Source organism: Gopherus evgoodei, chromosome 1 (genome assembly GCF_007399415.2).
Source record: "Gopherus evgoodei ecotype Sinaloan lineage chromosome 1, rGopEvg1_v1.p, whole genome shotgun sequence".
Classification (NCBI taxonomy): Eukaryota; Metazoa; Chordata; order Testudines; family Testudinidae; genus Gopherus; species Gopherus evgoodei.
In genome coordinates, this window is record NC_044322.1 from 249719172 (window position 1) to 249743897 (window position 24726).

At 42.5% G+C, this 24726-nt stretch overlaps 1 long non-coding RNA gene across 1 annotated transcript; it reads left to right on the forward strand.

Annotated features, from left to right (window-relative positions):
• Nucleotides 1–512: 512 nt before the first annotated feature.
• LOC115646966 lies at nt 513–18799 on the forward strand. Its single transcript, XR_003999181.1, has 3 exons — nt 513–522; nt 7197–7202; nt 18724–18799. It is a non-coding gene; the product is annotated as an uncharacterized LOC115646966 (long non-coding RNA).
• Nucleotides 18800–24726: the final 5927 nt, after the last annotated feature.

The following is a 24726-nucleotide window of genomic DNA, read 5'->3' on the forward strand; positions in this document are numbered from 1 at the left end:
TCTCTCAGAACTGAGTGACTGGGCAACAAAATGGCAGATGAAATTCAGTGTTGCTAAATGCAAAGTAATGCACATTGGAAAACTTAATCCCAACTATACATATAAAATAATGGGGTCTAAATTACCACTCAAGAAAGATCTTGGAGCCATTGTGCATAGTTTTCTGAAAACATCCACTCAATGTGCAGTGGCAGTCAGAAAAGTGAACAGAATGTTGGGAATCATTAAGAAAGAGATAGATAACAAGACAGAAAATATCATATTGCCTCTATATAAATCCATGGTATGCCCACATCTTGAATACCGCGTGCAGATGTGGTTGCCCCATCCCAAAAAAGATATATTGGACTTAGAAAAGGTTCAGAAAAGGACAACAAAAATTATTAGAGGTATGGAATGGCTGCCGTATGAAGAGAGATTAATACATCTGTGATTTTTCAGCTTGGAAAAGAGACAACTAAGGGGGGATAGGATAGAAGTCTATAAAATCATGACTGGTGTGGAGAAAGTAAGGAAGGAGGTGTTATTTACTCCTTCTCATAACACAAGAACTAGGGGCCACCAAATGAAATTAATAGGCAGCAGGTTTAAAACACACAAAAGGAAGTATTTTTTCACACAGAGCACAGTCAACCTGTGGAACGTCTTGCCAGAGGATGTTGTGAAAGCCAAGACTATAACAGGGTTCAAAAAAGAACTAGATAAATTCATGGAGGATAGGTCCATCAATGACTATTAACCAGGATAGGCAGGGATGGTGTCCCTAAACTGTTCGCCAGAAGCTGGGAATGAGCAACAGGAGATGGATCACTTGATGATTACCTGTTCTGTTCATTCCCTCTGGGATACCTGGCATTGGCCACTGTTGGAAGACAGGATACTGGGCTGGATGGACCCTTGGTCTGATTCAGTATGGCTGTTTTTAAAGTGTTTTCCTCTTCGTCTAAATTTCCTGGAAAAAAGCTTATTTTTTGACAAAACTGAAAAAAAAAACTCAGTTTTTGAAAACCACTTTCACTGAGGATTTTTTTTTGAAAATAAGTATTTTTACCAAAAAAAGTTTGAAATGAAATTGAAAGCCCATGGAAAAAGTGGAAAAGTGATTGATTCTCCCCACCCTACCAATGAAAATATTCTTTCCATGAAAACCAGTTCCCCCCTAAAACACTTTGGGGAGGAGGGGAAGTTCACCAGCCCCAGGCAGTAGTTTGTATATACTATCTGTTTGAAATATACCTGCTGTCCTCAGATTTGTATAGATCTAAGCAGATCTGGGCTTGTTGAGTATTTAGATAGGAGACTTCCAACATACAAAAAAGGCTGGAGAACAGGCTTGCTCTTCCTGAAGCAGCCTGCCTTTCAGAGACCACAGACAGGACCGTGACTAGATTCTCTTCTAGCCTAGTAGATAATGCTACAGCACGCACCTAGAGACATTTCCAATTCACTTTTTGTTGAAATCCCATCCTCGCAAATAAGGATAATCTTTATTTAGGTGCCAGCTGTGGGAGGTGCTCAGTGGATGGATGTGAGGGTGCTTTGTCCCAGCTCTCAAAGGTGTTTAGGCACCTAACTTCCACTAAATGGCAGTTAGGAGTCTCAATACCTTTCCACTACATGCATCTGACGAAATGGGTATTCACCCACGAAAGCACATGCTCCAAAACGTCTGTTAGTCTATAAGGTGCCACAGGATTCTTTGCTGCTTTTACAGATCCAGACTAACATGGCTACCCCTCTGATACTCAATACTTTTGAGGGTCCAGCCTTAGTGCTTTTCAGAAGACCCTTGAATGCCAAACCATGTTGGCAGGGGTGGCTCCAGGCACCAGCGCACCAAGCACATGCCTGTGGCAGCAAGCCACAAGGGGGGCCACCTGCTGGTCGCCATGAGGGCGGCAGTCAGGCTGCCTTCGGCAGCATGCCTGCGGGAGGTCTGTTGGCCCCGCGGTTTCGGCGGCAATTCGTCAGCAGGTAAACCGAAGGTGTAAGACCGGCAGACCTCCCGCAGGCATGCTGCTGAATCCGCATTACCAGCGGACCTCCCACAAGCATGCCGCCGAAAGCAGCCTGACTGTGCTTGGGGCAGCAAAATACACAGAGCCGCTCCTGCATGTTGGCCACTTCAGGCTGTAGAATATTTTATTGCATCCTGGCAGGATGCACTTATGAAATAACTGGTTTGTTCAGTTTATTTATTTAGATGTATGGTGGAGGGGGAGGGGGGCAGGAGGAGGGAAGGAACCACTAAGTCTTGCTCTAGGCACACCTTGACAATTCTTCAATATGCAACCCTGAGATATACACAACCCTGTAGCAAATCCCCTTCAAACATATCCACAACCATCAATAATAAGCCAGCAGCAAAAAGCAAAGTGTATAGATAGACCTGTAAGAGCCCCACTCTCATTCCATTGCAGCTAAGGAAGACAAATGGGCCTCTTAGCCTGCCCTGAAGGACAATAAAATAGAATAATTGAGGATCAAGGGGGGCGGCATATGGGGAGAAAGTTCCGAAGTGACGACCTTGCCAGCTGCCTCCCTCTTTTACATGAGTAGGGCTTCAGCACAGCTTCCCTGTTGACCCTAATTGGAGCAGGAAGGCACAAGGGGAGGGGAAACGGTTGGTTGTTACAGTAATGGCTGAGATGGCACTTCTAGGTTAAAGTCCTATAATTGGTGCCTTTCCAAAACAAAAACAAGCATTACAATTGTGTTGAAATTTCTCATGCTTGTCCGCAGCCTACAGGGTGGAAAAAATACCCCTTAGAGATTCAGCTAATGATTAACTGGATAGGTTTTTTGGGGGGGTGGAGGAGAGGAGAATGTTCAATTTTATGCAAAGCTACTTGTCTTAATACAATAGTAAGAATAATATTAATTCCCTGAGAACAATATATTCAGAATGAGGGTTTTCCGCAGCAGCTGGGTAACTGGAAATATTATTCTGATAATAAAGCATTAAATATTGTAAATCTGGAATTATATTATTTGCACTACAGCTCTTCCAACGAGCATATGTAAATACATCAAAGTAAGTAGTGGTTTTTGTTTGCATTGTGCTTTTTTCTATAGTTATGGACTCACATGTACATCATTTTGTATTACTGTGCAGATGAGAATATATTAGAGTACATTCTCAAGGAGAGTTCAGCACACAGAAGGTCAGTAGGATCAAGACTAGTAAAATTATTATAGGCCTGGATTATGAACCTTTTATTCCAGCAGGTAAGCAGTTACTCACAAGAAGTAGTCCCACTGGCACCAATGAGACTATTTTTGTGAGCAACTGCTCACCAAAGTCAGTAAGGGGTATAGAGTGTAGACACAAAGGAGTAGAATTCAGATGCTGTCAAGACTGACCTTTGTGATTAAAATGTCTTGCATCAACACAAATCTATCTGGAGCTATTCAATCACCAGTAACCACAGATCCTGCTCTTAATATAAAATAAGAGGGTTGCTATTGGCTTCATTGGGAGCAGGATTGGACCTTTTATTGTCAGATGTATCCTGTTAGACTGACTGCAAAGAAAAGGCAATGTTTTAATGCTGACAAAGTGCATATATTTTAGTTACAAGTACATCAATGAAAATCATAATGCACTCATTTCCTACAGTCAGCTTTATTTACTTAAAGTGGCTTGAGCTTGGGAAATATGACACCCCCACATAAAAGCATAACAAATAGATATTTCTTGGTGGTTTGCTTAGTTTTGTTGTACAGCTGAGATCTAGACAGTGGTCAAATGATTCTTCATGGGTATTGGTCATAGAACTTCCCATCTTATTTTAATTTCCTGTTACATTTTCAAATTCAAACTAAAAATGTGTCTGTCCTGAGAATTTCCTTTGAGCTTGTTGTCCTTTAATCAGAAATTCATGTGTGCATTTTCTGGAGGATAATTACGTGGATTCTGAGGGTTTTTTCCTGTCATTTGGATTTCAGTTTTTGTACCAATCATTCTAGAAAATATCTCGCTTTGGAGAAAGCAAGAGCGATTACCTTTCCACTGATCCCAACTCTAGTAGGATCTGCTTGAGATTGCTCTAGGTGGGAAAACAGTTAGTAAAGCATATGACTTTGAAGAGAAAAAACTAAGAACCTGACTCTCCTATCACTTGCGTTGGTTTTACAATGGTGCAATTCCACTGATTTCATGGAATTACTCCTACTTTACAGCCGTTAAAGTCAGGGGTAAATCTTAGTGGATAGCACCATCTGTTTTTTGTTTGCTTGCATGTATATTACATGTAGACAGCAGCTCTGCAACTAAGTAAGTTTTTAGTCAGTCTCACTCTGAGAAAAAAAAATTTACTGGGAATATGCAAAAAGGACTGCATCTCCACTAAAACATTTCTCAGGATCTACACTACCTACATGTCCAGTTCAACGAAACGTACACAACTATCTGCAACAGCATCAACTAGTGACTCACGAATCCGATAACGTTACAAAGACTTTTGCTAAAATAATCCTGAGGCATGCAGCAGTGCTGGAAGTTATCAAATGGGGCTAGTGCAAGTGGTCTTGCTAGTTCTGTTTAACTGAATTCTTAAGCAGTTACATTGAAGAAATGTGATGCATTTCTACTAGATGCCACGTAAATCACCAGTAAAGTCTGCTGAGCCTTAATCCCGCTGACTGATTTGCTTCTTATATAATATGCCTCGTGATCAAGGCAAGGCAGGACACCCATGCACTAAGCACTGGAGGAATTCTTTATGGTGGCTGGATGCTGGGGTAGATTCTTCTCTATCTGGCTTACAGACTCAGAACACTGCTTGTTGCATTGTTACCACAAAGAGTCCTTCCAAATCCTAGCCCAAATTATGCAATCAGGGAAAGGATTGTTGGCTACAAATAATCATGCAATGCAAAACAAAACAAAAAAAACAGTACTTGGTGCCAGAACATTACAAGAAGTTGCAGAAGGGCTGTCTCAGTCAAGCTCATTGCAAGAGCAGGGCCTAAATCACTGTACAATTAAGATAGAGATTTGAATAACCTGGAAAGCAGAGTTAAGATCCCCACCCTCTATCCCATTCTGTTGTATACACCACAATAGCATCTCAGCAACCAATCACACAACAGCTATGCAGCCATACAAAAGTATATGTTCATCTATAGTAAAGCACAGTAGTTAATTTGTATGATATGTGCATAGCATTTTGCATATGCAATGATACAGATTGTCAGCATGTGATATCATTATAATACAGGTGTAAAACGTTGCAGTCAGGGCCGGTTCTAAATATTTTGCTGCCCCAAGCAAGAAAACATGTTGGTTGCCCCCCACCCCCAGCCCTGGGCTCTCACCTCCCCACACCAATGCCCTCCCCCACCCGCACCTCTTGCCACACCAGCCCTGGGCTCTCTCCGCCCCCACTCGCACCCCCGGCCGCCCCACCCCTGGGCTCCCCCCCCCAGTGCTGACTCCACCCACTCCCCCCTCACCTCCAGTCAGTCCAGCGCTGGCAGGGTCTGGGTAAGCAGCAGGGCTCCCGGGCCGTGTCTTAGCCCAGGGTCCTTCCAGCCAGGGCTTCTGCCTCCAGGACTGGCCGGGACCCAGGAGGGCAGATCCGAGTGGGGGGAGGGCTTACCCAGCAGGAGGCTGGGGCAGGGTAGCCCCAGAGGTAGCGGAGCCTCAGAGAGCGGGACATGAGCCCCGCACGGCAGCACCTCCGCCTCTATGGCCCCATTGCTGCTGTTGCTTCCGGCCATCCTGCTGCTTCACCCATCCCCGGCTGTGGCGCTGGGGGGGCAGCCACCCTGCGGCACATGCACGCGGCTCCATGTGCCCCTTGGGGTAGCCCCCAACCCGAGTGTCACCCACTCAGACCCTGCCCAGCCCAGCCATAAGGTGCGGGCACTGCTCCTCCGTGGCATGAACCACAGCGGCCCCAGGGCGCCCCCTGCGCACAACGCGCTGCTGCTGCCAGGGCCAGCTCTAGACTTTTGCCTCCTGAAGCAAAAACAAACAAACCTGAATGCTGCCCCTGAAAATGTGCCGCCCCATGCACATGCTTGGTTTGCTGGTGCCTAGAGCCGGCCCTGGTTGCAGTGGATATCTTAACTAATATTTCTGTGCAGTGAATTACCTTGTTTTAACATTGAAATAATCTTCATTTTCTACAAAATGTCAGTATTAAATAAGTGCACAAAACTAGTTGAAACAGAGAAAGGATTAGGGTAGGGACAGGTGCTGCACACTGGAAACCTCCAGTTTACTACTCATAGCTCCGTCACTGGACTCAGGTTACAGGACAGAATTTTAAATTATTTCATTTATGCCCCATAGTGTCCAGTTCTCAACCATTTGTCCATCCACAACAACTCCTTTTAACTGCTCATCTCTTTGTAAGACAATTTGTTAATGGGGAAAGGTTACATTTTTCAAAGGTGCTAATTCACTAGTGCAGTCTGTAAAATGTACAGGAAGGGCCCAAGCCTGTTACTCTGACCTCAAAGGCAAGTCTGCCATTTACTTCAATCACAAGAGAATTGGGCCCCCAGATAACCTGATGCAGACAAGACAAAAAATACAAGAGGGTGTATGTGAAGGGGTCCCATCTTACCACAGGCGTGCCTCCTTGTGGCTGGGTCTAAGAATTAGATCTGATCCCATCTGGCACCCCCTTGTCAGTTGCTCAGGCTGAGGCCCCACCTACCCCCTGATGACTCAAGATGCTCCCCCTTAGTGACTCTGCCCTTCAGCCAGGTCACTATATAGTCTTCCCCTTTCAGGGTAACCACAAAAAAATCATCACATGGGACAAGCTGAACATATATCATCTCAGGCAGTCTTTTGTTCCAAATCTAGGTCCAGCACCACTTTCCCTGTGGCTGGTAAGGGAATCTGAGTTGGCTACTCTAGGTTCCAGCCCAGGGACCCTAGAACTAGCAACGTAGGTCTACTCAGTCTCAGACCTTGGTCCTGTTACCCTGGGCTCTTTCCTACCCCACCTCTCTATTTGCCTGCCTACGTCTGGGCTTGCCCACAGAGCTTCCTCCACTCTCCACGGGTACTTCACCCCACTTATCAAATTCTCCTCTTCCTCTAGGCTTCCTTCTTGTCCCTAGCCAACTCCCTTTCCTTCTGGGGCAGGGGTGGGCAAACATTTTGGTCTGAGGGCCACATCTGGGTACAGAAATTGTATGGCGAGCCATGAACACTCACAAAATTGGGGGTTGAGGTGCAGGTGGGGGTAAAAGCTTCAGCTGGTGGTGCAGATTCTGGGTTGGGGCTAGGGATGAGGGGCTGGGGGTGCAAGAAGGTGCCCCAGGCTGGGACCAAGGGTGGAAGAGGGAGAAGAGCTGGGGCAGGGGCATAGGAAGGGGTCAGGGGTGTAGGCTCCAGGCAGTACTTACCTCAAGCAGCTCCCAGAATCAATGGCATGTCCTCTCTCTGGCTCCTATGCGGAGGCATGGCCAGGTGACTCTGCACGCTGCCCCGTCCACAGGCACTGCCCATGCAGCTCCCATTGGCCATGATTGCTGGCCAATGGGAACTGCAGGGGCAATGTGTGGCACCCCTTGACTGTCCCTTTGCATAGGAGGCAAAAGGGGCACATGCTGCTGCTTCTGGGAGCTCCGGCATGCGCAGAGCGGGGCAAGCCCCAGACCCTGCTCCCCAGCTGGAGCTTGAGGGCCAGATTCTCTATCCCCTTTTTAATGATTCCTAACATTCTGTTTGCTTTTTTGACCGCCTCTGCACACTGCGTGGACATCTTCAAAGAACTGTCCACGATGACTCCAAGATCTTTTTTCTGACTCGTTGTAGCTAAATTAGCCCTCATCATATTGCATATATAGTTGCGGTTATTTTTTCCAATGTGCATTACTTTACATTTATCCACATTAAATTTCATTTGCCATTTTGTTGCCCAATCACTTAGTTTTGTGAGATCTTTTTGAAGTTCTTCACAATCTGCTTGGTCTTAACTATCTTGAGCAGTTTAGTATCATCTGCAAACTTGCCACCTCACTGTTTACCCCTTTCTCCAGATCATTTATGAATAAATTGAATAGGATTGGTCCTAGTACTGACACTTGGGGAACGTCTGCCTGCATTGTCTCCTAGTTAATGGAAGGGTTGTTTAAAGCAAGAAGTTTTGAATGTAGTTTGGTTTATAGGTTTTAAGGGGACTAAAGGGGCGCAGATGGAACCGACAAGGGACCCCCGCTCCCTTCCCACTCCCCTTCCAAACTCCCTTGCAAAACTCCCTGTTAGCAGCCCCTGGCCGCAAAGCTCCCTGGTCGCTTGCCCATATAAAGCCCATAGATAGCAGGAATATTTAATACACCACCACAAATATTTCTGTAATTGACTTTCTCTCTGGATTAACTAAAATTGGCTCATCTTTGTCTTGAGACCTTAACCCTGAATCCTGACAGTATTATCAAATGACATTTACTCCAACTGCCATGCCTTGTGTGACACAATTAACTAAGAGCCTGATCTTCCAAGGTGCTGAGCACACTCAAGTCTCACCATGATTAGAGACCTGAGCACCTTGGCAGGACAGGGCTATGAAAATAATTCATTACATGGCATGGATCAAATCTATGTGTGACAGCAATGTGTAGCATTTCCCCATTACAATTAAATTGGTTCTGCTGCTAAAGTATTTCTACCTTAAACTATGGGAACTATGTTGTGTGCCGAGTGTCCATGTACTGCTATTTGTGATAAATTATTTTACAGGAGTATCAGAAAAACAAAATGAAGACACTAAAATTGAGACGGAAAAGGAGGAGGGGTTACTCAGTATCAAAGTTTTGCCTGATAAGCTTTTTCCATGAAGCGTCTGCGGAAAGAATAAGCTAAAGTAATAAGGGCTGTAGATGGGACCCTAGGCTCTAAAAAACCCCAAGGAATCTGATATTCACACCATAATATACACTAAAGAGGTTACAGATAATACTTCTCTGCTGGAAAACAAACAGGAAGGATCAGGTATGTTTTCAATTTCTTACCTATTCGATTCAGTTTCTGCTCTACTGAATTATTAGCTTTTTAATAGAAATGTTTTAGAAAATCTAGCATATCATGTTCAGACTAAAGTTGTTCCACGTGCATAAAACACTTCAGGATAGATTTGACCTCATTTATGACAAAGCAAGTCCAAGTAACTTCTGACTAAATAAATTTGCAATGAAGTCAAAATCAGGCCTTTGGATTTGAGCTTTATGAGTGCAGACGGGAAGGCAGGAGTAGCTGGAAAAGCAAACAGGAGGGTGGAAGATAAAGTAAATCTGTAAAAGCTTCTGTTAGCTGTTTTTCTGTCTTCAACTCCCTTAGTGCACACTAAGTTACACTTGTTAGCACATTGTGTATGCCAAATTGGTGCAAGTTGCACTACTCTGCCATGTAAACCAGCTCACTGAGCTACTTGTACTTGGTGTGTATTTTACACTGCCACTTATATGGCTGCTGAATTTGGCCTAGAGACTTACATGGAAGGAGCACCTGTTAATACTGTCTCTGAACTTGGCACATACATCTTTAGATTAGAGATTGGCTATGAATATTGGATCAAAAGCAAGACCATAGTTAAAGATGAGGAGTCAGAGTTTTCAGTTTTACGGAGTAAAAATTATGTTCTAACTCTTTTAAAAACGAGAACCTGAACTAGAGAGTTTATAGTTTTGAAGAAGCTCTACGTTGTTATACATTTGTTTTATACCATTGACTTCTATTTTTAAGCATAAATATTAGGGCTGTCAAGCAATTAAAAAATTAATTGCTATTAAACAATAGAATACCATTTATTTAAATATTTTTGCATATTGTCCTGTAGTGCAATCTCTTTATCATGAAGATTGAACTTACAAATGTAGAATTATGTACAATAAAACCCCTGCATTAAAAAACAAAACAGTGTAGAACTTTAGAGCCTACAAGTCCACTCAGTCCTACTTCATGGGCAGCCAATCACTCATACAAACAAGATTGGTTACAATTTGCAGGATCCACAAATCCGGAAATCCTGGATGCCCCATCATCTCGGGCATTGGCACTCTCACTGAAGGACTGTCTGGATATGTAGACTCTCTACTCAGACTCTATGCCACCAGTACTCCCAGCTACCTCCGTGACACCACTGATTTCCTGAGGAAACTACAAGGCATTGGTGACCTTCCAGAAAACACCATCCTAGCCACCATGGATGTAGAGGCTCTCTACACAAACATCCCACACACAGATGGAATACAAGCTGTCAGGAACAGTATCCCTGATGATGCCACAGCACAGCTGGCTGTTGTGTGTGAGGATAAAGGCACAGAGCTCAACTATTTCAAATTTGATGATAACCTATATCTCCAGATCAGTGGCACCGCTATGGGCACCCGCATGGCCCCACAATATGCCAATATTTTTATGGCCGACCTGGAACAACGCTTCCTCAGCTCTCGTCCACTCACACCCCTTCTTCACCTACGCTACATTGATGACATCTTCATCATCTGGACCCATGGGAAGGAGACTATGGAAAAATTCCACCACAATTTCAACAGCTTCCACCCCACCATCAACCTCAGCCTGGACCAATCTATACGGGAGGTCCACTTCCTAGACACCACGGTGCAAATAAGCGATGGTCACATTAACACCACTCTATACCGAAAACCTACCGACCGCTATGCCTACCTTCATGCCTCCAGCTTCCATCCCGGGCACACCACACAATCCATTGTCTACAGCCAAGCACTGAGGTACAACCGCATCTGCTCTAACCCCACAGACAGAGACCAACACCTACAAAATCTCCACCAAGCCTTCTCAAAACTACAGTACCCGCACGAGGAAATAAGGAAACAGAAAAACAGAGCCAGACGTGTACCCAGAAGCCTCCTACTGCAAGACAAACCCAAGAAAGAAACCAACAGGACTCCACTGGCCATCACATACAGTCCCCAGTTAAAACCCCTCCAACGCATCATCAGGGATCTACAACCCATCCTGGACAATGATTCCACACTTTCACAGACCCTGGGTGGCAGGCTAGTCCTCTCTCACAGACAACCTGCCAACCTGAAGCATATTTTCACCAGTAACTGCACACGGCACCATAGTAACTCTAGCTCAGGAACCAAACCATGCAACAAACCTCGATGCCAACTCTGCCCACATTTCTACACCAGCGACACCATTACAGGACCTAACCAGATCAGCCACACCATCACCGGTTCATTCACTTGCACGTCCACCAATGTAATATACGCCATCATATGCCAGCAATGCCCCTCTGCTATGTACATCAGCCAAACTGGACAGTCTCTACGGAAAAGGATAAATGGACACAAATCAGATATTAGGAATGGCAATATACAATAACCTGTAGGAGAACACCTCAGCCTCCCTGGCCACACAACAGCAGATCTTAAGGTGGCCATCCTGCAGCAAAAAAACTTCAGGACCAGACTTCAAAGAGAAACTGCTGAGCTTCAGTTCATCTGCAAATTTGACACCATCATCTCAGGATCAAACAAAGACTGTGAATGGCTTGCCAACTACAAAACCAGTTTCTCCTCCCTTGGTTTTCACACCTCAACTGCTAGAACAGGGCCTCATCCTCTCTGACTGAACTAAACTTGTTATCTCTAGCTTGCTTCTTGCTTGCATATGTATACCTGCCCCTGGAAATTTCCACCATATGCATCCGACAAAGTGGGTATTCACCCATGAAAGCTCATGCTCCAAAACATCTGTTAGTCTATAAGGTGCCACAGGATTCTTTGCTGAATTTGCAGGAGATAATGCTGCCTGCCTCTTGTTTACAACATCACCTGAAAGTGAGAACAGGCGTTTGTATGGCACTATTACAGCTGGCATTGCAAGATATTTAAGTGCCAGAGGCCCTAAAGATTCATATGTCCCTTGATGCTTCAACCACCATTCCAGAGGACATGCGTCCATGCTGATCATGGTTCTGCTTGATAACAATCCAAAGCAATGCAGACTGACACATGTTCATTTTCATCATCATGAGTCCGATGCCACCGGCAGAATGTTGATTGTCTTTTTTGATGGTTTGGGTACTGTAGTCCGCATCTGAGTGTTGCTCTTTTAAGACTTCTAAAAGCATGCTCCATGCCTCATCCCTCTTAGATTTTGGAAGGCACTGCACATTCTTAAATTTTGGGTCGAATGCTGTGAGATTTCTAAAAATAGCTACATCAGTACTGTCTTTGCGTTTTGTCAAATCTGCTGTGAAAGTGTTCTTAAAATGAATATGTGATGCGTTATTATCCAAAATTGCTATAACATTAAATATATGGCAGAATGCCAGTAGAACAGAGCAAGAGACCTACAATCCCCCTGCCCAGAAGGCGTACAAACTTAATTGACGCATTATTTTTTTAAACAAGCATCATCAGCATGGAAGCATGTCCTCTGGAATGGTGACCGAAGCATGAAGGAGCATACGAATATTTAGCAAATCTGGCACGTAAATACCTTGCAGTACTGGCTACAAAAGTGCCATGCAAATGCCTGTTCTTCTTTACAGTGGCACCTGAAAGTGAGAAGCAGGCAGCAGTATCTCCAGTAAATGTAAACAATCTTGTTTGTCTTAACTATTGGCAGAATAAGTAGGACCGAGTGGACTTGTAGGCTCTAAAGTTTTACACAGTTTTGTTTTTGAGTGCAGTTATGTAACCAAAAAAAAAAAAAATCTGCATTTTTAAGTTACACTTTCACAGTAAAGAGATTGTACTTCAGTACTTGTATGAGGAATTGAAAAATACTAATTATTTTGTTTATTTTTACAGTGCACATATTTGTAATAAAATATAAAGTGAGCACTGTGCACTTTGTATTCTGTGTTGTAATTGAAATCAATATTGAAAATGTAGAAAAACCATCCAAAAATATTTAACGAGCTTCAATTGGTATTCTATTGTAATAAGTGCGATTCATGTTTTTGAGTTAATGGTGTGAGTTAACTGCAATTAATTGACACCCCTAATAAATACCTCACAAAACTGATCAGAATATAGATTTGGCTCCACGGTATCCCTTTTTAGGAATCTGTGACAATTTGGGGAATTTATGTACAACTTACGAACTCTGGTTGATCTTAGGAAATCGTTCATCACTGTATATGAAATTTGCTGTCACGGCAGACTCTTCCAGACTTGGTGCAAGGGTGGATCATTAGACCTTTAAGGGTCACCTATTCAAATAGAAGCACCTTGCGATAATAGGATTGTTAAGCTTAGGAAAACCAGTTCAACCAAGTTTGTCTGAAGAGGCTGGAGTTTAGAGAGTGGAAAATCCCAATACAGGAGAATGAAAACATCCCATGTTAAGCCTGGGTCTTAAAACCCACATACCCTGAGAGGAAGGTAGAACTCAGAGCAGACTCACAGAAAGCCTGGGCAGGAGAGTACAATTTGTTTTCATCATGCAGGAGACCAGTTTAACTGTGGGACCAGGCAAGGAAGAAGGAAACTGGCTGCCCAGGGGAGAGAAAGACTAGACAATTCAGAGTGGAAGCTATATGTGGTGGGGAAAATCATGGATTTGCACCTATACCAATGAGTGCTCAGGAGTGTCTAGATCAGTATATTTCTTGTGCTAGCTAAAGTAAAGAGATTGGTTTTTGAGAACCCTTACAAAGCCTGCAAGTCTATTTGCTTTTCAACTCTCATGGCCGTGAAGAGGTAACAGTAAACCCAGAGTGTCAATGAGGTTGCAGCACTGGAAAAGGGTGTGGTTAAGCTACTGGGAAATCTGGCAGGTCAGCATTGGTCCTGGAGGCCCAGGGCTGCTGAGCCATATGGTCACATTTCCAGGAAAGTGTAACACGCAGAGCCCACCTCTAGGTCAAGGAAGTGAGCCAGAGAATCCCCACAAAGAGTCAGGGCTGCACCCTACAAGTTCAAGGAGCATCAGCTTGGAACGCAAAGAGAGCAGCCTGGTGAGTGTCCAGCAGAGGGAGCCTCATCAGGGCTGTGACACAATTTATTTGTAAATATACAATAGGGAGTTGGGCCTACCCTTAGGTACCTAATTCTCATTGAAATCAATGGCAGTTATTAGGTACCCCTACTAGGGCTGCCAAAATTGCATTTCAAAAATATAGGATAGAGCTCACATACCGCCAGCGACAGGGGAGTGTCTCTCAGTGGGGGAAAAGGACAGAGGGAGGGAATGTTTTGGGGTGAGGGTGCTCTTAGTCCATCTGACACCAGGACCTAGAAACCCACCCAGCTGGCCTTTGCTCCTTCCCACTGGGCAGCAGCTCCAGCACTTTGCAGCCTGATCCCATGGCTGACTCAGGGATCTCCATCAGCTGTAGAAAGGGCACTCCTGATTGGTTGCATCCCCTATAGCCCGCCCTCCTAGGGGGACAGGGGGACGACTAAGAACTTCAAGGAACGAAGCAGCAAAAAATGAACTCCAGCTGCTTCATCCTTCAAGATGTGTAGAGCTACCTGCAAAAGGGGAAGGAGGGGATTCCAGATAAAATACAGCCATATGAATTTACAGTAATAAGGGACAGGCATTTTTTTTTATTTAAATAAGAGATCTTATAGTACAGAACTGATGCCTAAATAGCTTTGAGGAGCTGAGCCCTGTAGCCAAATTTCATCCCCTAATGAGTGTGGAAAGAATTAGTTCCAGTGTGTATTTGGTGTTTGTATGCTTTCATGCTTGGGGGGGACGGGTGGGGGGCATTGAACAACAGAGAGATCTAAAAGATGCCTGACATGATTTGTAACTGTGATGTCATGAAATTTTAAGGGAGAAAATAGATGTCCTTTGAATAGATGGTGATCTAATGATTTCTAAACCATGAAGAATTTAACAGGAGAGAGATCAAAAACTATAATCTGTTTGGGGATATAAGGAAGATGTCCTTTTTATTATGAAATTTAACAGATAGATGTCAGCTTCACACTGTTGCTCTGCCAATGTTGGTTACAAGTGAATTTTGAGAGAGGCTGCTGTTAGAATTTAAATAACTTGTAAAACAACAAGACCACTGGTTTTATTCAGAAAATATTTTGTTTCTGAATAAATTGAATTATTGGAGGTTGTGTTTCCCTTTTAATAACATACTAAAAAAGGGATTCGTAACACCATGTTTTTCCTGTGCACACCATAATTTATGTACATTTTTATAATAATCCCGTCGTGTTTTAAGAGGTGAGAGACCTGTATATGTAATATCTTTGATTGGACCAACTTCTGTTAGTGAGAGAGAAGTTTTCAAGCTATACGGAGACCTGAAGAAAAACCTCACTGTAGCTTGAAAGCTTGTCTCCCAAAGATATTACTGTGACTGTGTACTCCATAAGGCTTCATGGGAATATGCTTATGAATGTATATGATATAACTGGAATGTTTTATGCTACATATGCTATGTAACATCTAATATCCTTTTCTTTGTATGCATGTATCATTTTTGCACTTGAAATTTGGAATATTGGCTATAAACTTGCTTGATTTCTAATTAGCCTTAGGTCAGCTTCTTGAGAAAGGAATGTGCAAATCAAGTGCCCCAACAAGAACCACTTAAGCCAACAATGAACTCCAAGATGCCAATCCACATCAGAGCTTTCCCAGAAATGTTGCTTGGCTGGTAAGAAACTCAGTCATGCATGGACATGCGACTTGCCCATGTGATTCTACAACTCCATTTTGGAGCTGGACTTTGCATAGGAGAGAGGAGGGGGTTGCCCCCCCCAAAAGGAAATCTACTTAAACCTCTGAGAGATCCCTGAATTTGGTCTTCAGCTGGCTAAAAAGATAGCCTCTCCACCCTCAAGGATACCCGAAAGAAACCGGAACAAAGGACTGTAACTACAGACGGTGAGAGTGATTGCTGGACCCAGACTAGGAGTCATCTAGTCTGTAAAAAGAAGCTTACTGGGTGAGGTTTTTATCTGTATTCAGTTTTCTTAGATATAAACTCGTGTGTTCTATTTTATTTTTCTTGGTAATTTGCTTTGTTCTGTCTGTCACTACTTGGAACCACTTAAATCCTACATTCTGTATTTAATGTCACTTTTTACTTATTAAAAAATCCAAAGTATGTATTAATACCTGGGGGGGGCAAACAGCTGTGCATTTCTCTGTCAGTGTTATAGAGGGTGAACAGTTTATGAGTTTACCCTGTATAAGCTTTATACAGGGTAAAATGGATTTGGGGTTTACACCTCATTGGGAATTGGGCATCTGAGTGTTAAAGACAGGAACACTTCTGTAAGTTGCATTCAGTTAAGTCTGCAGCTTTGGGGCATGTGGTTCAGACCGTGGGTCTGTGTTGGAGCAGACTGGCACGTCTGGCTCAACAAGACAGGGTGCTGGAATCCCAAGCTAGCAGGGAAAGCAGGGGCAGAAATAGTCTTGGCACATCAGTTGGCAGTTCCCAAGGGGCTTTCTGTGATCTAACCCCTCACAATCAACTAGTAGTATAAATAGTGAGTGAGGTAATTCATTAAATTTAAATAAACCTTTTATCTTACTGATACCATTTTGAACCTCTTTAGTGTTATCCTTATAAAAGGTAGATCATTTATTTATCCCCAAAGATAGGTTCCAGGTTGTCCTATATATTATGTAATTAAGGGTTTTGATAGGTTAATGATAAAATTACTACTTTTTGTGTGTCATGTTTTGTTGCCAGTAATTATTATTTGTGGCCTCTGTTTTTCCATGTCTCTCACCTCTTAAAACTTCAAAGCTACCATATCTCTTAGAGTATTTTAAAGCCATTGATAAGGACTGTTGTCTTATTGACCAAAATTTGCCTTCATTTCCTTCTGAAGTGTGAACATTTCACAGAGGAAAAAAAAATTGCATTTAGAATGGGCCCCTACGAGTTACATTTGTATTTTCTCCCTCTGAAGTTCTGCTCTGAGAATTATGTTCCTCACACAAACCTTGTTAACTTGTACTGTATTCTACAGCTTCTATATGTTTTTCTGTACACATGCTGTACTGTTCTGTTTCCACTGCATATGAAGAGTTTCTACAGCTGCTTTATGTTCCTCCTTTTCGGTCTGTGATATTATATTTAACTTTTCTTACCCTGCAAGTGAATTTTCTCAAAAAAATCAAAATGTTTCTAACTAAATTTGTACATAAATGCCAAGATCTCATTGTTTATTTTTAGAAGTTATAAATTCACATTTATCCCTTATTATAAACATTGATTTAAAAATTAAAGCTGAACACTGTTTGACAAATGAGCACATTGTTTAATGGGGATTAGCAAACAACTTGGTTTGCTGTAGTCCAGCAGAGTTGTCATCTTTTAGACCCTTACATGGTGCAGTTTCTGTCCTCTTAATCTAACCTAGAGGTGAAGATAATTAGAAAGCTTCTTCTCACTGCACACAAGGAAATGGTTTTTGAGCTGACCAATCACAAAAAGTGTGTTAAGCCCTTGGCGGCATGGCACAAGTCCAGCATGTAAATATGATTTCACTACTTTATAGTGCCTTCAACTGATAAGTTATTTACTCTGCACTTAGGCTGCAAAAAAAAAAAAAAAAACACGCAAAGGATCAATTGTACTGAGAGCCTACTCTGCTCAAATAAGGTCCAGCTGTGCTGTTTTGGGTTTGTACAGTAGCAAGTTTCTTTTCAAAGTGTCATTACTTGTTCCTAGAGTGCAAAAAAGTTACAGCTCTTTTTCATGTGTATTATGTGTGCACTTCTTACAAACCGGAGATGACTTTCTGATTGTTTACCTTTTGTTTTAAAAAAGGAAACTAGAATAGGGACACGTCTACTGTCTCCTGTTACAAAAATATGCCATCTATTTTGGCATTGTTGGTTTTTAAACTAAACTAATCTGAAACATAGGTTTTCATTACAATTTTTGATTCTCATGACAAACTCTTCTCCTGAATAGATGGGTATACATTAGGGTTATTGATTAAGCACAGTTAACTCAAAAAATTAGTGTTAAATAGTGTATCAATTGAAATTAAATATTTGATGTTTTTCTACATTCAGTTATATCGATTTCAATTACAAACAGAATACAAAGCATATTGTGGTCCCTTTATTTATTAAAAATATTTGCACTGTAAGAACAAAAATAGTATTTTTCAATTCATCTAATACAAGTAATGTAGTGCAATCTCTATCATGAAGTGCAACTTACAAATATAGGGGGTTTCTTGGTTACATAACTGCACTCAAAAACAAAACAAACAATGTAGAACTCTGGAGCCTACAAGTCCATTCAGTCCTACTTCTTGGTTAGCCAATTGTAGAGACCAACAAGTTTGTTTACATTTATAGGAGATGGATGCTGCCCACTTCTTAACTACATCACCTGAAAGTGAGGACAAGCATTCACATGGTACTGTTGTAGCTGGCATTGCAAGATATTTGCATGCAAGAAGAAGTGCTAAAGATTCATATACCTCTTCAGGCTTTGGCCATCATTTCCAGGGGATGTTTCCATGCTGATGACTCTTGTTAAAAACAGTGCATTAATTAAATTTGTGACTGAGCTCCTTGAGGGAGAATTGTATATTGCCTGCTGTTTTACCCACCGTCTGCCATATATTTCATGTTATAGCATCATAGTCGGATGACCCAGCACATGTTGTTCCTTTTAAAAACACTTTGCATTTGTCAAATTTGCAGTGAAAGATGATATCAATGAGAAATTTCTAAAGATGCTACAGAACTTGATCCAAGACTCTGAAGAAGTACCTTCACAAACTTGAGAGGGATAAGGCATATAGCCTGCTTTTAGAAGCCTTAAAAGAGCAACACACTGATGTTGAAACTACAGACCCCAAACCACCAAAGGAAAAAAAAAAACAACAAAAAAAAAAATAAACACCAACCTTCTGCTGGAGGCATCTGACTCAGATGATGAAAATGAATATGTGTCAGTCCACACAGCTTTGGATTGTTATCAAGCCAACCTTATCTTCAGCATGGACACGTGTCTTCTGGAATGGTGGTTGAAGCATTAAGGGGCATACGAATCTTTAGGGCATCTGACATGTAAATATCTTGGAATGTCAGCTACAACAGTGCCATGTGAACACGTGTTATCACTTTCAGATGACATTGTAAACAAGAAGCAGGCAGTGTTATCTCCTGCAAATGTAAACAAACTTGTAGGCTTCAATCACTCAGACAAACAAGTCCACTCAGGGTATGTCTACATCTACAATTTTGCAGCGCTGGTTGTTACAGCTGTATTAGTACAGCTGTATAGGGCCAGTGCTGCAGAGTGGCCACACTTACAGCAACCAGCACTGCAACTGGTGTTAGATGTGGCCACACTGCAGCGCTGTTGGGCGGCTTCAAGGGGGGTTCGGGGAACGCGAGAGCAAACCAGGGAAGGAGACCTGCTTGATTACCAGAGGCTTCCTCAGGTATGCTGGGATACCTGCTTATTCCACGGAGGTCAAGAAAAGCGCTGGTAAGTGTCTACACTTGATTACCAGCGCTGGATCCTCTACACCCGAGACAAAACGGGAGTACGGCCAGCGCTGCAAACAGGGAGTTGCAGCGTTGGTGATGCCCTGCAGATGTGTACACCTCCTAAGTTACAGCGCTGTAACCCCCTCACCAGCGCTGCAACTTTGTGATGTAGACAAGCCCTCAGTCCTGTATCTTTAAATTGGTTTGTTTTCAAATGAAGGTTTTGTTTTTTTAAAAACCATAATTCTACATTTTTAAGTTAAACTTTCATGACAGATTGCACTACAGTACTTCATTAGGTGAATTGAAATATTTGTTTACAGTGCAGATATTCGTAATAAAAAATATAAAGTGAACACTACACTTTGTATTCGGTGTTGTAACTGAAATCAGTTTGAAAATGTAGAAAACATCCAAAAATATTTAAATGGTATATTAATAGCAATTAGTCACACGAATAAAAAGAATTTTATATACTAGGGCTGTCAAGTGATTAATGTTGATTTGAACAATATTGCTGCAGTTTTAGTGTTCATAATAAATCCTAAATATTGTTTTTATTATATTTTGTGACATACACCCAGTCTACTTAAATAGAGCCATAACATTTCTGTTTTCCAGAGTCTGAAAAACTGCTTTTCATATACCATACCTAGACAAGATGCTGCCAAGGAAAAAATTTCAGATCAAAAATCTTCTAAAAATAGAGGGGGGTGAGAGGAAAGATGGAGACACGTGAACAACCTGAAGGGAAGTAGGTTCAGTTATAGAAAGCTAAAGTGGTAACTGAGTACTTCTTCATACTAGGGATACCTGGCAAAGAGTACTTGAAGCTTTTGGAAGTTTGGATACAAACATTTTTTTAGGCAGACTCCCAATTTAAATTATTTGAATGTTTTCAGTTTCTATTTTGACTGGAATGAAGGAGGGGGAGATGTGATTCTGTAAAGATAAAAATATGAGCCACAGGGCCAGTCTAACTCTCTCTGGCCCAATGAATATTTAAGTATTTATACACAATGAAACAGCTCCAACATGAGAGATTATGTGATCACTACTCCAGAATACCCACATCACAGTGGGTAGGGCACTCTTCTGGGAGGTGAAGAGACCAAACTTCTAGTCCCTGCTCTATAGCAGGCAGTATGAGGATTTGAACTCAGGTCTCCCACATCCTGGGTGAGTGCTCTAACTTCTGGGTTAAGGGTTGTAAGGGATGGACACACTTAAGCACTTAATTCCAGGAGAGGGTTCACATCTGTGACTGCTGAGTGGGGAAGGAGTGTTTTCCTCCAGCCAGTGCCTAACTCCTTTTGAGGGACAGGGCTTAGGCCACACCTCTCTCCAACATTTCCTATTGGCTAGTTTAGATAGCTCCCAGCATCAATATATGGCATCTGTAAATCCTTTTGTAGGCATTTAACTCTCCCCATCCATTGTATAGGGAGCCTGGGCACCTAGCTCAAGATTGTTAATTCCAGACAGGTTGCTTAAATCCCCTGTGTCATTTGCCCAGGGTCACACAGGACATGAGTAATGGGGCAGGAAATTAAACCCACATCTCCCAAGCCCCAGGCAAGCATCCTAACCACTACTGCACCCTTCCTCTCATTGGTGAGAAGTTCCTTTGAAAAATCTGGCTATTTGTGCCAGAAGAGCTGCTGTACACAGAGTGCTTTTGAAGATCTATTAAAAAAAGGTCACAGAAGAGACTGTCCTAGAAGAGCATTTCAATAATGCATACATTCCAGCTAATTCATTGTGGGAAATCCCTAATTTTTTTTTAAAAAGCATTTCCTCTTAGTAATTTGAGGGTCAAACCTTTCAGAATTATTGATTCTGACATTTGTTGATGGAGAGAGAAACTTGCCGGACTGATCTGCATGAAATTTCAGTTCCACAGAACATAGTACAGTATATTAAACAAACAATGCCCCTTTAGAATGCATGTATAATTTGCATGTTCTTTTCAACCAAAAATACAAACTTTGCCACCAGCACCTGCTCATTATTTTAGTTGATCAGCACAGAACTTCAGCAAGCTAAGAAACAAAACAGAAGTGCTGCAATTGTAACTTAAGTTGCAGAGAGCTTTGGTATAAGAAATTCAATACAATCAAACTCAGTGGCATGAACAAGAAAATTCCGAGTGAAATTTGGAATCTTACCCTGTATGGAGTCAGACTATATTATCTATCCATCTTGGTATTTGTCATGCTACTCACTCTGGTGAGTAAATGCCTCCATTTTTGACATGGTCTGCTGCATTATGGACAACTTTAATTCATTCCCTGTACAAGCCGATGTCATTAGCACCATATTAGGCCAAGTCTGATATCAATTGGCCATTTTGATCATCTCAAGGTGAAATGCAGAGAGGGATTGGCAACACAAAATCCATTTTCCTTGATAAGAGCAGGCAACACTGAAGTCATAGAAGGTAAAACAGCAAACCCGTGACCTTATATTATATTGTTCTTACTAAATCTGTGTACGTGCCTGGTTTGTCACTGATATTTACTTTCTGGCCAAGAGGCCATCTGTCTCTCTCTCAGATCTTAGGCAACTGGTACAGAGGCTGCTTGTGAGATGGATTTATAGCTTCTTCATGGAAGATGGAGAACATTCCTGGCTTCCAGGTGGTGAAATCATTTGAGCCAGAGCTCATCATGTGACATAGGAATCACTGGATATGAAATTTCCAGCATCATAAGAAAATGGCAAGTTTCCATGTGAAAGATTCTCCTAAGGCTTTGGTTTAGTGTCACAGTCTCCATAAGACAGTTTATGTCTCTGTAGTTTTCTGACATAAGTTCAGTGTTAATGGTTATTTTAACCACTAGCATAGTAGTACATTTCACTACAGCTAAAATTTCTCTTCTTGCATACACCTGAAAAGCATTCCTTTCATGCACTAAAACTCATCAAGAAGTTTACTGAAAACCTGAGGAACTGAAACTCATGAGTTTCACACCACACTGAGCAGAAGTATATTTAATCAGATGGGTATATTTAATCAGAGATAATATTGTTTTGCATTTACAGCAGAGGACTGGGAATCAGATATCCCTAGTTCTGTTTCCACCAACCTCTGCTAGAGGCTCACACACACCTTGGATGAGTCACCAGAAGCAAAAATTGAAGAAAAAAGCCGCCACATTAGATGCACATTTTTGAAGTGTGCAACCTGAAATGTATTGGACCTAATTTTCAGAGGTGCTGAGAACCTGTGGCTCCCACTGACTTCAGTTGGAGATGTGGGTGCTTAGTGTCTCTGAAAGCTAGGCCCAAAATGTCTCTGGATAGGTACCCAAACACCAGTTTTTATTTTATATACATATTACACACACACCCCTACCTCTATCTGTGCAATCCCTCTAATGCAACAAGTATTTTGTCCCATCCTTTCCTACAACAGGCAGAGTTAGCTAGGTATCATTGACAAATGTGTTCCTCTAACCCAAATGCTTTTCAGCACCTGTTCCCCAGCTCTAGCTTAAACAATCCCACCTCCCACTAAAGGAATGATAAACTGTAATATACTTCTCAGCCACTAGGTGGCAGTGTGTGTAAAATATCTTATTTAAACAAAAAAGTCAGCCACACTTGCAGCTGGAGCATTAAAAGATCTTATGACATCTGGGGTACACAAACAAGCTCAATAGCTGTATGACCCCAACCCTGTTAGTTTTATACAACCAGCTCTCCTGACTCCCAGTCTTCTCTCAAACCATAGACCTCAATCCCTCCCTTACACCACTGCCTGTAACAACCATGGTAGCAAATCAAAGCCTGCTCCTGTGAATGTTTCCTGCAACATGCCAAGTCTGGTTTGATTCATTTGATCTTGTTGAAGGCATCTGCTCCTAGGCTCACACTCCAAGGCTGCCCCACAACACCTGTAGTTTTATTTAATTCCATCCACTCACACTCAGATAAAAGCAGGTATGTGACCCTGCTTTGACTGTTGACCCTGGATAAACAATTTCAAACCATCCAGCCTTCCAGGAAATGGTAGAGATATTGCTCCTGTAATTATCTGGTCTTGACTTGCAAAGTTGGTGGTACATTTGGAAAGAGGCTACATGTTGTGTGTTAATTATTTTGGTCTTTCTTACAAATCCATATATTCAGCCTCAGAATCTAAGTCACCTTCACGTGACTTGTGACACTACAGAGCATTGTTACGTACCAGAACACAGATATTTCTTTGGAGGTAGAGGAGGACTGGAACATAACTGCTCTTCCAACATACACAGAAGAGTGTAAAAATTATGCTTTTAGTTTGCTGAGTGAACCAAATCATAATGCTTTTGCTCCACCTGTTGTTCAGTTGCATTTCTGCAAGACAGTGTGGTTGCAAAGTTTTAGAACCAAATAGTGAACCACAGTCTCAGTTCTGGTAACAGTGGTCACAGTATTTTTAGAGATTATGTGCTATGTCTTCCACCTAGCTTATCTACTCCTCCCCCAGCATGCATGCTGCAACCTGAAGAGGATGCAGTGGGTAGAGAGAACTACACATTAGAATAGCAGTGGCATCTGAATTTTAATTAGAGTGCTGCTTAAGGGGCACCATAAAAGCTGTTGGAGCATGATAAACATCTGTTAGGCAAGCATGCTTTTTTGTTTAACTGTTTTCCATTTTACACAGTGATCTCATGCATATTGAGCAGCCTTGTATTTGTAAGGTTGTCCAGCAGTGGCAGAGGATGGGTGTTGTTTTAAATCAGGGGTTCTCAAACTTCATTGCACCGCGATCCCCTTCCGACAACAAAAATTGCTATACAACCCCAAGGGGACCAAAGCCTGAGACCTGCCACCATGTGGGGGCAAAGCCAAGACCCAAGCCCTGTCCCCTGGGTGGAGGGTCCAAAGCCAAAAGGCTTCAGCCCCATGCAGGGGGCCTGTAACGTGAGCCCCACACCCAGACCTGGGGACCTCAGGCTTCAGCTTTGGTCCCCAGCAGCGGGTCTCAGACTCCAGCAAGTCTAACACCAACCCTGTGACCCCATTATAAGAGGGCTCAAAACCCACTTTGGGGTCCCAACCCACAGTTTGAGAATCACCATTTTATTAACACAAGAGCACATCCATTTTAGCTCTAATAGGAGTAGGAATCTCAGCATTGTCTATTTAGATTCAGGGGCAGGCAAACATTTTGGCTTGAGGGCCACATTGGGTTTTGTAAATTTTATGGCGGGCCAGTTAGGGGAGGGGGTTGTGGCCCAGCTCCCACCTCTTATCTGCCCCCAGGACCCCTGCCCCATCCACACACACCCACTCCCTGTCCCCTGACTGCCCCAAGA